General features: G+C 41.5%; 1 protein-coding gene across 1 annotated transcript in view; it reads left to right on the top strand.

Moving 5' to 3' along the window:
* Window positions 1-915: 915 nt before the first annotated feature.
* The window catches only part of Tgfbr3 (transforming growth factor beta receptor 3), a 192,440-nt gene continuing 176,384 nt past the window's right edge, over window positions 916-16,971 (top strand). Inside the window, exon 1 of the mRNA XM_003478932.5 lies at window positions 916-1,102. The gene's annotated coding sequence lies outside the window, so the exon portion shown is untranslated. The remainder of the gene's footprint in view (window positions 1,103-16,971) is intronic.

The raw sequence follows: 16,971 nt of genomic DNA, 5'->3' as shown, positions 1-16,971 counted from the left end.
GTAAGAGAGAGTCCTGTGATTTACGGATACATTTAATAGAAAAACGAGGTGTAAACAGGACTGCATTCAGCTCCTGCAGGGTGCAGTTCACAGGCACATGCACTCAGGATCTTGGGCTGTGCACCTGTCATTTGCTTCATTCTGACCTAGGGTCATGCGAGTAATACTAACCTAGCTCCATTATTTGTATTAATTCATCGAGCTAGCAGGAGAAACTGCTCAGGGTAATACATTGGCTAGTTATTAATGAGAGGAAGCTGTAACTCCACTAGTGCATACCACCAGGGCAAATCTTGAGTTAAAAAGCAAGATTGGAAGGTTGGGAAAGCCAACCGGGCAGAATGAATGTTTAGAGTCGGGGGCTGTGTAGGGGTGTGGGTAAGAGAGAACGATCAGTTTATCTGAAATTTTAGAATTTTTATATCCAGATCGAGGAGCCAAATTGTAACCGTCTCCTCTAGAGAGTCCTGGGAAGTCTGAAGTACCCAGCTGGAGGGAGCATTCCCTGGAATTCACACCGCGTGTCCCCCTCCCTTCTCCAACGACCGAGGGCCCCACTTGCCACCCCAACTTGGGCGCCCCAAGTTCCTGCTTTCCTGTCCCATCTTTTCTGACAAAGGGCAACACAGGCTGGAGCAGCTCTCGGGGCTCATCCACCAGCGGGGAGGCAAAGGGGAGGGAAAAGAGGCGGGAGGCAGGAGGAGGAGTTTCTGGGCGGCCCAGAGCCCCCGGTGGGGGCGCGGCAGAGAGCGCCCTTCCCCCAGCGCGCTGATTGCTGTGGCGCCCTGCCCGGCCCCGCCCGCGCGTGTAAGAGGAGCAAGAGCGCGCTGGATCGGCCCGATGGGGGGAATCGAGGGTTTCGGGGACGCGGAGAGACACTTTCCTCTTCCCAAGGAGTGAAGGAGGGAGGTCTGTGGCTCTCGCCCGGCCACTTTCCCTGCGCAGTTCCCGGAGCTCCCTGCAGGAGGTGAAAGTCCCGGGCCAGCCCGATGGCGTAGTTGCGCCGAGGCGCAGCAGCTGCCGGAGGCGAGCGCTGGGCGGGGAAACTTTGCTCTCCTCCAACTTGCAGCGGGTGGATCTGCTCGTGACACACCGCCCCGAGGTACGTGCGTGCAGGCCCGGGCTTCCAGCGCTGCAGCCTGTGCCTTGCTGTGCACCCGCCGGATCGCGGGCTCTGCAAGCTGCGTGGTGCGGGTCCGCGCGGCGAGCAAGGTCTGCGCCCGCTTTGCGCTGCGGTCGCTCCAGCTGCGGGAGCTGCGGCCTCTGCAGGGCGGCGGGGGTCGGGCGGTGTTTACGTTCGGAAGAGCGGGCACCTGTGGCCAGCAGTGCGTGGGCAGCGGCCGCGCGGGTGGGCAGCGCTCGCGGCGATGCGCAGTGCCGGGGAGGAGGAGTCCTCACCCGCCCTCACTCTTCCTCTCCGTGGTTTCTTCTGACCCTTGTGGGACGTGCTGGCCACTTCCCTCCGGGCGCGTGACAGCGTCCCTGGGAAAGGTTTGTTGTGGGTTTGCAAAGAATTGCGGTGACAGAGACTGCCGCTTAAGGCTGCGCCCCAACATGACCTGAGCTGCTTGCGGGCGCGCCCTCGGGTGCTGCCGCCTGGGCTAACTGAGCTGTGCGCCCCGGTGTGTGTGCAAGACACTCTTCGTGGGTCACCTGGAAATCTGGGTAGTCGCTAGAACAATCTGCTAAGAGACTCATTAGAGTATTTACCCCACTTTTTAGAGTGACATAGTGTAGGCAGACGGCGTGTCAAGCACGAACTAGCTTGGTCCAGTAGAATCTAATGGATATTCTTGTCTACCCAAAAAGCTGGGAGAAGAGGAGATCGCCCCATTTCCTTAGCTGTACCGGCCCACGAAGTTGCTGTGAAGATTGAATAACTTGTATATGTAAGGTGCTAGAACAGTGCCTGGCGCCGGGTAAGCACTGCCAGGTGTTGGCACTGCTTGTCCCAGCCCCTCGGAGACAGGGGAGTAGTAGTGTTTGCTGAGTACCTCTTCCCTTGGAAGAAGTGAGCGGTTTGGGAGGAGATAGGTCTCCACAAGTAGTACATTAGAGCAAGACTTTTAATCTTCCTATAATGGTAACTCGGACAGCAAACGGTTCAGTGTCAGTTTGGCTTTCTTTTGGGTAAATTGATTGATGTTTCTTGAGCCTCTATGCAGACATTGCTGTCTTTACTGGCACAATTAGACTTAAGCATCACCTTAAACCTATGGTTAAAAACCCCATCAGCCCCATTTTACGGATGGCAGCACACGTTAAGTTACTGGCCCGCGGTACTCACACCTGTGAGTTCTAAGTCCTGAGCTAGTTTGCTCAAATGGGTCCGAGCAGCAAGTGCAGTCAGATTTGTGTGCGGTGAATCCATGGTCTTCTACCATTGCCCAGCTTCTTGTTTGAGTTGAACACAACTTTTGAAGTACATTAAATATGTGATTAATTTAGATGATTTTATATATACTTTATATACTTATGGGGTGCCACTTTGCAGCTTCTCTGAAACTTTATATTATTATAAATTATTACAAATTATTATAATAGCTCTCTGACTTATAGTAATATAAATCTTTAGTCTTAATTTCTTGTATTAATTCTCCAGACATTGTTGATCACCATTACTTGGCTTCCTTAGGAAACAGCTTGAGGTTGGCACTAGAGACAGGGAAATAATTCTTACCCCGTTAAGGGATATTAAAATGGAATTGATTTCATGCCATTGTGTCAGTTAAAGGATGTTGCTCTGTTTCTTGGTGTTCTTTGTTTTTGGCTTTAATTATTCACTGTTTAGTGTTTCAAGACTTAAAGCTATTTTTTTTTTTTGCTCTTAAGTTTATCTTTGTTATTTGTCAACCTTTATTTTTCCTGTTGTGATGGAATCTGACCATTACATGACAGATTTGCTTAACAATTGTTGATTCGGCTTATGTTTTTAACATAAAAACCATCAACCTTTAAACTCAGAACTTCAAAGCAATCCCTGGGGAATTCATTGTTATTTTTAATGTGGACCATAGGGGGCGCACAACATACTAGCATGTTAATGTCTGTAAGGCACCTAAACTGATTTGCTGGGTATGGAACATAAGCTTCAGAAGTGGCAAAGGATGAGCCTCTATCTAGCAAATTAACCAAGTCTCTTTCTGAGTTTGCAGTGGAGGATGAGATTTAATTTAAACTGGTGAAGATAAGAATGACCTTGAGAATAGGGCCTGTACATGTCAAGAACTCTGTGGGGGCTGGACAGATATTAAGTACACACATGTGGGTTTTTTCCACTGTTTTCCTTAAGAAGTGTGTATGTCAAAATAGTATTGTGTAGTTTTAATAGTAGTTCAAGTTATTTAAGAGAAATGGCAATCTGGAGAAATCCTTTGTGAATTCTTTTATAATGATCCTTATTTATGTTTTGCATAAAACTGTTTATACTAATTCTCAGGGAGGTTAGTTCACTCACAATACTTTATTTATTAGCTTTCATTGACATATTTCAAATGCAAACCAATAAAGGATCAGTGACCTTCAATTATATTTTGATTACAATGCATTCTTCAGAGACAGATTGCATATACCTTATCTGAAATGCTTGGGACCAGAATGTTGTGAATTTCTTCAGAGTTTAGAATACATGCTTAGTCATTATACGGTCTCTTTAGTAAGGTAACCTAAGTCTAAATATGAAATTTATGTTTCACACATGCCTTATGTTCATAGCTGAAAGGTAATTTTATATGGTATTTTTAGAGTATCTGCATTTGGCTTTGATCTGTCACATGAGGTTAGCTATAGAATTTTTTACCTGTATTATATTGGTGCTGAAAAGGTTTTGAATTTTGGAGCATTTTGTATTTTTGAATTAGGGATGCTCAATATGTATAGTGATAGTTCAAAGTATCATTTGATACCACTTTTGGTATATACAATGTGTTTGTCAATAGATAGTCATGCTGTAAATAGATGTATAAATAATATTTAAGAATTAACATGCTTAAGCTGGGGATTTAGCTCAGTAGCATAAACACTTGCCTGGCAAGTGCGAGGTCATGAGTTCCATTCCCTATAACAACAACAAAAGAATTAACATGCTTGAAAAATCAGTCAAACTCACTATTTAAAAAGTTTTTTTTATCTTTGCAGTTTTATAGACCAGTTTCCCTTCTTTCTTTTGTATCATGTAATTTTGATTTAACTTTATTAACAAAGTTAGGGTTAGATGGACCCTATTTTAAAATAACTTCAAAATTTAGCCCCTTCTTTCTATATGTCTATATTTCAACATTGCCCTTAAACTGCAGAAACGTATTTATTTTAGATCTCATTTAGTCTTCCACACTCTGATATAGTTTCCTTAACTCCACAAATGTTTATCAACTCTATACTTGCTAATTGACATGTGATTCCTAGTATTGCAGCTTGGCAAATTAGATGTCCATATTCAGTTCTATGATAGTAGGGGACCAAGATGCCTGAGAAATGCCTAGGGCTCTGTGACTGCAAGTTTTTTCCCCCTACTTTGAGACAGAGTCTACTTATGTAGTCCATGAACTCACTATGTAGTCTAGGCTGGTCTCAAACTCACAGCACTCCTCCTGCCTCAGCCTTCTGAGTGCTGGGATTACACCATAGTTGGTGTCACAGAAAGCCTTTAAAGACTGACAACATTGGTTTGCCAGAAAGAAACTATTGGCTCATTCTCTTTAAGTCTCAAAAGGAAGCTCATCTTTCCCCTTTGCATGCAAATTTTGGTTGTATCTCATAAAAAGTCAGGTGATTGTGAGCCCAGGCTCTGGGCTTAAGAGACCGGGAAACTCAAATATCCTTTGTCTTCCAAGAAGGTGATCACTGTTGACTTCTTTAGTAACTAAGTGATGGCCAATTTCCTGGGATCATAAATCTGTGAAAGATTTGACTTTACATTTTGAGCCTAACTGAACAGTTAGAATTTAGAAAAGGGGTGGGCAAAGAGTAACCTTGCTGTAATATTTTTCCTGGATGGTTCTGCTGGGTGGTCATTTTGAATTATTCCTGTTCTCAGTAATTCATTTTGAAATGTATTTTTTCTGCCCTCTCATTGTTGTTGGGTAAAAATTATAATTGTCAGATTTATTAGATAATAGTGGACAGTCTTCCTTTTTTACTTTCAGAAGTTTTAACAAGAATTTTATTGCCATTTTGATCAGTCCACTGGAAGATTTTCCTTGTATTTAAATATTTAAAAAGTGTTAACTACTTTTTGAAATTTACATAGGGCTTTTAGTTTAAAAGCAGTCTTGTATAGGAATATGGACAACTGGGAGCGTAAGGATGAATCCAGGCTCTATCAAAAGCTATCCTTAATAGATTTATCGAGGGCATTTGTATCTTGGGGAAAATTAAGTGCACTATGATCTGTGGTAGTAATTTCTCTGGTTCTACATATTCAGAGTAACACTCGGAATGATAGCACTACCTCTTTGTAGCATTTCATAAAACGCAAGCTGTTGCTAATTTGTTCAGTTTCCAGTGAAGTTGAAATAAATCAACCCTAGTTGGAAGGGTTTTACAAAAAGAGTTGGGTTCATTTCCTGGGCTCTGTCCATGTCTACATTTCTTGTTTTATATTTTTTGAAGTAGCACATTTGCTTGTTAACTGACGTCGAGCTTTGTTTTCTCTGCTTGCAAAGTCCTTAAGATTTAGTACAGATTCAGCCATTCTCCCTGCCTCCCCTGGAGACTACTGATTTTCATCCCTTGCTATCTCAACCAAGACATGTGCAATATTTCATGTTTGGAGCAACATTAATATAAATTCTGTCTTAGGCCATGCTCATTTGGACCTTACTCTGCATTTTTTATTCTTAAGTGTTTCAGGCCAAGATGGAGACTTAATAAGCTGACAACTACTTATAAGAGTTAGAGACTATATTTGAAATGGAGGGTCTGAAACAAGAGTCCCAGAACCATTTCTTCAAGCCATCCTGATACAACCTGATGATAAATGGCTGGATAAGAGGGAAAAGATTTAATGATGGTGTTCGTGCCAGTGATTCCTTTATGTTGAAAGCTTCTAGCTTGGAAAGAGGCCTCTGAGTGATATGTGGAGCCTGGCAAGGTTCATTTTTAGAATTTAATGTTAAACAGTTGTCAGCATAATAATTTAGAATTCCTTGAAATATTAGCTCTATCTTCACTTTAAGTAAAAGGATTGTAAAGTAGTATCTACTCTCCCAATCTCTTGGGCACTGGATTCAAACTGAAAGAGGCCTTCTGAGTTGGGTGCTGTTTGCAGGGAAGAAACACCTGTTTTTCTGTCCTAAACACATAGCTCCTCTCTCTGGTATATGCTGAAGGTCAGGTTTTTGTATAAAATTACAGATGGGTCATTTGTAAAAACACATTTAAGTTGATTAGTTCCTGGAAAAAAAAGATCTTTAGAAAACAGCCTTACAGACATAGTCCTTGAGCTTTCCTGTTTATCACATTGCCTTGGGAAGTGGTCTATAGTTTCACAAGCAGAGGACTAACACTGCTCTGGATGAGAACACCCAGCAGGCCAGGTGGAGGATTTAGCAGAACTTTGGGTTTCTTTTTTGGCTCTTTAATTAATGGAAAGTTGATGAATGCTTAGTTCCATTTAGTGTATGAAAGTGTCCCCTTTGGGGGACTCTCATTGTGTTAGCATTTTTAGTGATTCGTATGTTTTGATAAGCTGATATTGATTCTTGGATGCAAAAATGTACCGATAACTCTTTGCAGATTTCATTTCAAAATTAACTATATGATAATTACTAGAGCAGAATGTGGCTTTTTTTCATACTTGGAAGGTTATATGAAGAGAGATTCTTAGATTCTAATCACAAAGCCCCATATTCACGTGGTACCCTCAGTACTTTTGTGTGATCTTCACCGTGTTATGAGTTGTCTCTTTTATGGCTTTTTTCTTCAAAACTTACTCAAACACAAAACTCTTCTGAGTACTCGTAAAGAATAAATGTCTCATTTTGTTATATTACACTTTGTGTAGTTTGCTGGCACATTAGATTTAACACGGAGGGAAAGCACCACTGAGTCATTACATACATTTTGCATCATCACAGTGTAAGGTCTTCCCTATGTGTGTGGGAGAAGTTTCCGATCTTCTAAATTGTCATATTTACTATTGCTGTTCTACCTATTTTTTGTCAAAGCCTTTCTGAATAGACATTCCTATTAATTTTCTTAGTTTTGTCACTTTAGAGAGATTGTTGTCATGTATTCATATTATATGATATGTATTGGGAAAAACTAGTGGACTAACAACCCATTCTGTGAAGACACACATGTCTTTGTTTTTCATGGGTCATATTTGCTCTTCACTACTGTATGGTCCTTGGATGCCTCATGGTTCTGACAGGAGCCAGGAGGATGACCTATTTGGACCATTTCATATTTTTCTGTAGACATGACATTTTCCGTGTGTAGCATCTTTATTTTATTATTATTAAAGTGTTCGTTCTCTAAGATGTTTAGGGTTTTATTCAGTGTGTGGTCTAAATAAGGAGGTTTCTTTTATAAAGGGATCTACTAAATTTTTGAATTTGCCTCCGAAAAGTATCCCATGTGGATAACACACTGGGTATGGCTTTTTTTTTGGATGCTATCTAAATGGGAGGTGATTAAACTCAAAGCTGGATTCTACTTAATGTAAATGAGTAAAGAGAATAAGAATGGGAGAGAGGTGTTTAGTTCATTAGGGCAAAGTTTACTTTTGCATCTTAATAAGGGGTTTACATTGTCTTTTGGAGTTCATATATATGTGATGTAGGTATATGTAGGTAAGAGCTTTGCAACAACTTTTTTTTGTTGTTGCTCGGGTTGAGGTTCTGTAGTTGGCAACTCTTGTAACCCCAAAGATCCTGTTCTCTAAAAGCCAGGAAAAAGTAGTCTGCTTCCAATTATGTATCACAAAAATAGTGAAATTAAGCCAAGAAAAATGATCATTTGGGAGTTGGTTTGCTTTTTTGCATTAAAGGAGAAGGGACTCTAGATGCACATTTTAAAGAATCTGCTAGTTTTTTTTTGCTTGGTTTTCTGATTTTTCTAAAGTGTTCTGTATTGGAAATTAAGAATAATTTTAGGATTAAAGACTCTCTTTGGGCTTCTTTTTGTGCCTCAGAGAGCACATTCAAGAGGAGTTAAGTAGCTTCCGCTGTCACTACGGGGTCTGGGCCCCAGCCTGTGTTTTTCATAAAACCTGTTTCTGTCTGGGTAGTGCCAGGTTATGGGCTCATGGTATCACAGGTGGTGGTTGGCGCTAAACGTAAGATTTTCTGATAAACTTTTGCCATGCTTTCAACAGAACTGTAGTCCCTACTGCTCAGCGTGTTCTGATCGAGGAGAAAGTAGGGATGCTAGGAAGAAGAGGATGGAGATGTGAAGTCTTAAGTGACTGGACAGTATGGGGATGAATACATTGTCCTGAGCGTTTGTTAGGAGGAGCTGGCCTTTCTGTCTGCTGCTAGTTTCAGGATTAGTGTCTCCATGAGACCACGGTGATAAGTAAGAAACTTCTTTTCCACCACCAGAAGTTCATGCCTATCAGCTCTTAGTTCCTGTTCTCACACCTTCCACCTCCACAGAGTGTTGAATAAGACTTTCCTGATGGTGCAGTCCTTGATAACAAGTAGTCTTGTCAGGGTTAGTCGAGTCTGAACTCTTGGTTCTTTTCTTCTCACCTCGCGTTTACTCCTCAGCCCGCTGCAGGCAGGCTCCCACGCCCACTGCACCTTGACTGAGCCAGAAAAGATGCAAAGTACAAAATTCCGAGCCTGCTTGCTGTCTGCATCTTCACTGTCTTCTTCCTGATTCATTTGCTGTGCTATTCTTCTCATTTTCCTACATTTTCTCCGCTTGAATTCTATGGGGCTAGTTCTCCTTATTCCCTTCACATTCCTGATCTTTCTGCAGTCTCCATTTTCAATGCTTCATTATGTGTAATGGCCTTTGTGTTAGACTATTTACTGTAACAAAACACTGGAGCCTCTGAAATTTATGCAGAGTAAAGGTTTATTTATCTCATGGTTCTGAAGGCTGAGAATTTCAAGATTGGGTGACTGCATCTGGGGAGGTATTTGTGCTAGTAGAAAACCCTCTTATTTTGCCCTGGCAGATTTGGAGTTCTCTAGAGCAGGGTTCAGCCTGTATTAGCATTCCATCATTATAACAAAAGATGCAAGATAATTAAATTATAAAGAAGATTTATTTTGGTTCATAGTTTTGGAGATTCTAGTACACACTGGCTTGTTGATTGACCTTATTGTTTTGGGCCTCTAGTGAGGGAGTATAAATCATGATAGGAGTATGGGCCAGAGGAAAACAGCTGCTTTATGACTGGGAATGAAAAAAAGGGAAGAGGTTGGGGTTCCACAGTCCTCTTCTAAGGTATGCCCCAAATGATCTAAAGACTTCCCATTAGACCTTATTTTTTTTTTTTAAACAGTGGGGTCTTGCTGTGTTGCCCAGGCTGGCCTTGAACTCACAATCCTCTCACCCCAGCTTCCTGAGTAGCTGGGATTATGGCTGGACTACAGGCATTCACCACTGTCCCTAGTTAGACCCTCATCACCTAAGGCTTCTGCCTCTGTCAGTATTGGCACTCTGGGGACCAGGGCTTTCACACATAGGCCTTCCTTTGGAAGACATTTATGATCCAAACTTTAGCAGAATCTTACCATCTTTGTGTCCTGGATCCATAACATTAGTCTGGTACCTGGTATGTGCTGTCAAATTGAATTCTTCAACTCGGTTCTACTTTAGTTAAAGCTTTGGAGAAAGGTCGGACTTATAATAGTGAAATTAGTTTTAACGGTAGACAACACAAAGAAAACCAACTTAAAATCACAGAGTTTGGGAATAGATGGCAGCATAGAACAATCTTCTTTAAGGCTTGTAAAGTTGAGAACAGCCAGAAAGAGACAGAGTTAAGTGGCTTCCTCAAGATCACATAGCTGGTGAGAGGCTTCCCTCCTTGGCTCTTCTGCAATCTAATCTCCACCCAATAGCTAGAATGATTCTGATAAAGCCCAAGCCAGATCTCATCATGTATTTGTTTAAAATCCTCTACTATTCATATCTTTTCCACAGTACAAACCAGAACACTTACAGTGATCTGTAAAGCCACAGTAGTCAACCACCTGCATGCCTGTTACTTCTGCTCTGGGTGGCTCACTTTGTTCTAGCTGCCTGTCCTGCTTGCTGTCTCTGCATATGCCAAGACACACTGTGTCTCAGGGCCTTTGCATGTATTGCTTCATTTTCTTGGAATGTTTTTTCTCCCCAAATATCTACAAAGTTCATTTGAGTGCATTTCCTGAAGGTCTTTACTTAAAGAAACTTGGAGACATACATACTTCCTGTCCCTTATCTGCTTTTTTCCTTAGCGTTTTTCTCTGTCTAGTACCCAGTTCTATATCTTGTTTATAATCAGTCTTCCTGGACTAGAGTCTAAACTTCATAAAGACGGAATTTCTATGAATTTTTTTTTGACATTCCTAGTGAATTCCCACATCGAGTACAATCTGTGCTGGGATGAACCAGGTACTCAATAAATATTTGTTGAATGATAAATGAATGTGAAGGAGCAAGATTTTATGGAGTTCTTATAGCTCCAGTTAAACATGTACTCCTGTTATTCAGAAAGGGAAAACCATGAGGTCAGGCTTGAAGGAGGTCTGATTTTTAAAGCCTCATTTAAGACTTGTCAGGTTAGAGCACTGATCTCTTTTTAATTGTCTGACTGGAAGCAGCCACCACGTGCACTCCCCAGCCTTACAAGCGGTTTGGGAAGATTCCCATTTTACCTCTAACAGGCAGGGGCTTGCTGTGGTTTCTCTCTGACTGTGGTTTGCCCTTTAACTCAGCCAGCTACAAAGATGAAAGGTAAACATAATAGTAAAGGAAAGAGCTGGGGGAGAGGACAGGGGCAAGGAGCAAAAATTCCTTGTGGCTCTGACAGCTTCCCTTTGGCTCTGAGCCCACCTCCCTGGTGGCTCACGGAACCTTCTAGAGCTGCTCTGCTTGGTGGCAGGACAGTCTTGAGACTACCAGGCCAGATGGCCCTTGAGTATTTTTTCTTTTTTTTTTTTGAAATGTTTGTTTATTAATGTTTAATTAATTAATATTAATGTTTTGTTTTGTTGAAACAGGGTCTCACTGTGTAATTCAGGCTGGCCTTAAACTCACGGTGATCCTCGTGTTTCAGCCTTCAGAGTGCTGAGATTACAGGTGTGCACTGCCACTGTGCCTAGAGAAATGTTCGTTTTAGAGTAAAAAAATGGAGAAAATGTTTTTTTTTTTTCTTAAACATTAAGCTACTATCTTGATTTCAAAGTGTATTTTTAATCCTTCCGAAGATGGTGGATTGTGGTTGAAAGTTGCTGCTTGCTCTGCCGATGAGGGCAGTGAGCAGTGGAGGCTGGTGAGACCGCCTCCTGGGAAGCCAACAAATAACTTGAATCCAAGAGGCAAAAAATTCCATTCTGAAGAAGTGCCAGACTCTTGGGGTTAGGGCCATGTGGACTAAAGAGCATAATTTTTATTAGTATAATAGTAAAGTTGGAATAATGTGCCTCCTGCCCTTAGTGAGATGACATCAGTATGGATTCTCATCAGGTCCGGAAGCCCAACTATGGAAGTCTAAGGTTTAGGAGGAAATTATTGGCTAAGCACACAGCCAGGAGTGCAATTTAACCCTGGAATTCAAAAGTGTCAAATTGTAAATAAATGATGTTGAATAGAACTGAGTTATCAGGGCCTAGTTAACAAACTCAGAGCCACTATTTTCCCATCCCAAGGGTATTTTAGGTTTTAATTGTCTTTATGATATTAGTTTACTTAATCTGCTTAGCAACCTTGTGAGGGAGATAGTCGGGCACAGCAGTGTAAGTCAGTTGCTTGTAATTGCATTGCTTGACAGAGGCATAGCAGGCATTTGAACATGTGTGATGGGGCCTCACACTTTCTGCTGTGCTATGCTATTGCTCCTAGAACACACAGCAAGCTCTTACCCCAGGGCCTTTGCACTTGGTATTTCTACTGTCTGGGCTGCTTTTCCATCAGATATTGTTACAGCATTCTCCTTCATCTCTGAGCTAAATGTCACCTCCCCTGGGTGGTCACTCTTGATCTCTTCAGCACCCCTTCTGTCCTCACTGGCTCTCCCCAATGTGTTTTATTATTCTTTCATAGGACGGAGCATGCCTTGACATTTATATATATATTTGTTGTCTTCCTTGCCAATTCAGAGGCAAGCCCCATGGAAATAAGGATGTGTTTACTTCACTGCTCTGTGTCAGCTCCTTCACCAGTGCCCAGTACATGCTGGGTGCTCACAAATATTTATTGGATGAATGAATGACATGACATGAAATGTAACTACTGATTGAGCTTTGCCATCCTGGTTTCAAAACAAAATAACTTGTCCTTGCATTGGTTCTCATTACAGTGTGACTACCCAGGACCTTGTTGGTGTCCTCAGTTGTTCAGTAATCAGGCACAGCCCCTGATTTTTGTTTGTTTGTTGGTGTGATGTTTTCAATCAGGCTGTTTCTGGAGGAGTTCTTGCTTGTAGCAGTTAAGAGCATGGGCTGTGGAGTTAGACAGACCTAAGTTTAAATCCTGGTGCTAGGACTTTTTAGCTGGTGACTGTAAGGGTGCTTAAATGTCTTGAAACCTCACTTTTCTCACTGAGAAGTACAGTAAAGGGCGTGTATCTCCTTCTGTGACTGAGAGGATTAAGTGAGAAGCTGTGAAGCATACTTACTGTGCTCAGTAGTCCCTGAGATGTTCTGTGGGTTCAGAAGAGGGAGGAAGGGGTGAGCCTCAAATGGGTAAGGGAATGAACTATAAACATTTTGACAGTCGTGCAATAATTACAAAGCAGCATGTGGACCAGTCTCGGTTCTGCCGCTAACTTGCTGTGTAATAGTGGGGCAGTCGTGTACTCTAATTCTTGGTTTGCTAATCTATAAAATTAAAGGTTTGGAGTAGATGTTATCTATTTCTAACATTCCCAGTTGGCTCTGAGTAGAAAATAACTTGGAGCAAATTATACACAAAATGTTAAGGCGACAAGAGTGTTCATGGTGGGATGGGGTCAATCAGAAGTGGCTTTCGCAATGAGGAGAGAATGAGTAGATTTTATGGGCTTTGAAGAATAGTATAAAAACATCAGGTTTTGAGCAAATTAGCAGATTTAAAAGAATTCAGGTTTTTTATATGCCTATATTTTAGGAAAGATATTGTGTGTAAATATTTTTGTTTATGTGTTATAGATGAAAAATAGCTGTCATAGTTCCATTTTAGTACTCTTTATGTTGTTGAGTGTTTTTCTTCAGTACCTCTTCCCAGTTCTGTTATTCCTCCCAGCTATTATATGACTGTGCATCTCAGATTTCCACAGGTATGTGTGAAGTCTCATTTTTTAGGCAGGATTCAGATCACTTACCCATATGATAATCAATATATGTGAGGTATAGAATGGAAGATTCTCTTAGTTGAATGTGGTGGTACACACCTGTAGTCCCATCATTCTGGGAGACTAAGGCAGGAGGATCACAAGTTTGAGCCTAGTTTGAGAAATAGCAATTTAGCGAGGCTCCCAATATATCTTTTCCTGTTAGAGATTTAGAAAGTAAGGCTGAATGCCTGAGGGTGTAACACACTTATGACAGAATTCCTACACTTTTCTAATCTCCTTAAAAGAAAAATTTAATTTTTTTTTAAGATGGGGGTTATCACAGTGTTGCCCCAACTGTCATTCAAGTCGTGATCCCACCCCAGCCTTCTGAGAAGTTGGAATTACAGATTTGTGCCATTGTACCCAGCCTTATAATTTTTAGTTTATCATTTGTTATTGAGAAAAATTTTAACAATTTACAGATTTCTGTACTTTTATCGTAATGTACAAAATAGTATCTTATTTTTGTGGTTTTAAGGCTCTAACCCAGGGGTGCACACATGGTAGGCATATGCTCTACCACTGAGCTATTCCTGCAGCTCTCAAAAGACTTCCAATGGCCAGGGGCCTGAAGGATGATGACTTTTATCTTGAAAATATTCAGTGTGCTGAATTTTGCCAGAATAATTGTAGGGTCATGCTTCAAACCCTCTTGATGACAGCTGGTTCCTCGTTCTAAGTTTGGTAGGATTGGTGGCAGTGCCAGGCTGAGTTCTGCAGCCCCCTGGCTGAACCCCTGCAGCTAATTTGGGATTCATAAGGTAGAATGAGGAGTGTGCAGCCAGATCCCTGTAACTTATACCAGAAGTACTGAGGCAGTGACTTCTTCACCATTTGGGAGCAGATTTCCAAAATTAAGACTGTTTTTAGGATTTACATCTTATATTGAATTTTGAATCATGTTTTTTGACAATTGAGAGACGTTTTGAAATGCTGGATAAATATCAAAATACAGAACTGCTACAAACCACAATTTATACTACTCTTTATTTTATTTTATAAAAAAGTGTTGGATGTATTTTAACCATAAAAACAATTGTGAAATTATTGATGTAAATTAGACCATGGAGCTGTGGGTGTAGCTCGGTGATAGAGTGCTTACCTAGCACTCAAGAGACCTTGGGTTCAGCCCCAGCGTGACACTCACGCACACACACACACACACACACACACACACACCCGCACGCGTGTGTGCATGCCTATATGAGGCAGGGTACTGGTATGATTGTATGTAACATGCCTATATTACCTCCCATATATTACCAAGTGTTATCATTTTACAGGTGAGAGAACGGTGGAGGCTAAGTGACTTGTGCAGTGCAACACAGCCGGGTATGCTGGAAGGTTAAACTCCCAAATATAGTTCTCTGTTAATTCTATCTTAAAAGAATATACCCCCTAAATTATAAGCAGAAGATATCTTTGGATGCAAAAATCTTAAGCATGAAAAGGTAGTTCTCAGGTACTGCAAGGTGGGTGAAAAATCCATTTGTGAATTCAAACTAAGTATGACTTTCATAACCTTGTCTTTCCGTTTCGATGTGTTTTGCTTGGGATTGAGGCCTATTGTGTCTAGGCCTTTAAAGACTCACTGAGGTTCTACCCCGAAGAAAGCAAGAATGCCAGGACCAGAGACTGATGCTCTCAGCTGGGAGTGAGGGCTGCAGGGCCAGGAAGGGGCAGCTCCCTGCCCGAAGGCATCAGGCAGGATCCTGGGAGGGTGGGCGCAGCCTCTGCTCACCTTGTGCTCTCTGTGCCTCCTGCCCGCTTCCCGCTGGTCTTCATTGAAATTCCTGCCCACCAGCATAGGAGTTCAGGAGTAACTTCTGCTTTTCATTTCCTGCCCTGGCAGCCACAGCATGTTGGGACTTTAATTAATCTTAGACCTTAGGATAATAAAGCTTTTCAGTAAATATAACCTGCTAATGATAAATAATGATAGCTTTTATACCATACATGCACAATCTCATTCAATTCTTGCAACGGCTTGGTAATCTATATAATTTATTATTGTCCCTTACAAAGGAAGAAACAGAGGTTCCTTCCTGACCTCAATGTTCATCCTTTCTTGTCTGCCCCTCTGTAAACCTCAACTGCTCTTTTCTCAAGGGCAGTGGCCTCCCTTCAGTCTGTTCTCCATACAGCATCCAGGGAGATACTTAAAATCCACTCTGATCATGGCCTGTGAACCTCGCTCCTTGTCTCTTTCCGCTGTGCGGCCTTGTTCCCTTCACGCCAGGACTTGCAGCGTGCCTCTCCTCGGAGTGTCTTTTCTCATCTGTAGGTGCTCTTCCTTTAGTGCTCTTGTCAGACTGTATGGTTAGGTATTTGTGATTGTTTGCTTACTTTGCCAGATGGTAAGCCCATAAAGGCCAAAGAACATGTCTCTTTTTGGCCATTATATCCCCGTTACCTGGCAAGAGTAAGCAATAACTACAGATTTATCAAGAGAAGAAATGAAGCCCAAGAAGTTAGATGTCTCCTAAAAAATTAAATGATACTGCCTTTACTAGATATCAATTCTTTGAGGGCAGGGATTTGGCTCCTTTTTTCCATTGCTATCTCCTTGGCATCTTGATCAGTGCCTGGCACATAATAGTAGTAAATATTTGTTGGGTATCTGTTGTGCTTAGATATGGTTCCAGAGATTTCTCAACGAAATCCAGGACTCTATCTTTCTTTGTGCCAAATCTGTCTGAATATGGGGACTGGGAATTATCTACTTTCCCTGTGAGGCAGAGAAATCTGAGAGTTGCAGCTGTGACTTAATAAAAGTGGCTTTACTCTCTTTGTGTACAGGTCTTAAAGGGCATCCAAATATCATCAAACAACAGTATCTTTTCTACATCCCATGCACCCCTTTTTATAGATATTGATGTCATCCCTGCTGCCCCTTTTCTGAATCCCTTGAATAATATGTTGAATGACCATCAGGACTATTCCTCTACCAACTTCTACTTCATCATTTGCAGACTCAACTGTGCATTTCTCTAAAAAATGCACTTAAACAGCACTCTGGAAATATTTTTATGATCTGTCAGAAACCACTTTACATTTCAGCAACCAGAATCTTAGGTGTTACTTACTATTTGAGTTTAGGTGGTAGTAATTTTAAAAATCTCACTCAATATCTCTGTCCTTAAGATCCTTAGATTTGTTGAGTCTCTACTTTCCTTCCCCACTTGGTGGCAAAACCATGTCAGTATTAGAATGTGACAGTGTATGGATTTGTGCTGCATTTTGTCCTTTGCATTTCTTAAGAAAGTTGAGTTTAGCACTACCAAGGATTGTATATTTTTTTATGGCTGCCACCCATAGTCTTGTAATCAAATGACTGTTTTGACTAGTAATGATTTTTGCACCCACAGCAGAATTCCCCCTCTTTTAGAAAACAAGTTCTGTTTTCAGAGAGTAACTGTTGAGGAGAGAGACTGCTTCTCAGGTTGTAATGACAGAGCAGGAGGAGCTGGGAGATAGAGTGGTGGCCACAGAAAAAG

This window comes from Cavia porcellus, unplaced genomic scaffold (genome assembly GCF_034190915.1).
Source record: "Cavia porcellus strain 051 isolate PalLab524CR breed Dunkin Hartley unplaced genomic scaffold, mCavPor4.1 scaffold_1, whole genome shotgun sequence".
Lineage (NCBI taxonomy): Eukaryota > Metazoa > Chordata > Mammalia > Rodentia > Caviidae > Cavia > Cavia porcellus.
Note: the sequence above shows the minus strand (reverse complement) of the source record. Positions and strands in the feature narration are given on the sequence as shown.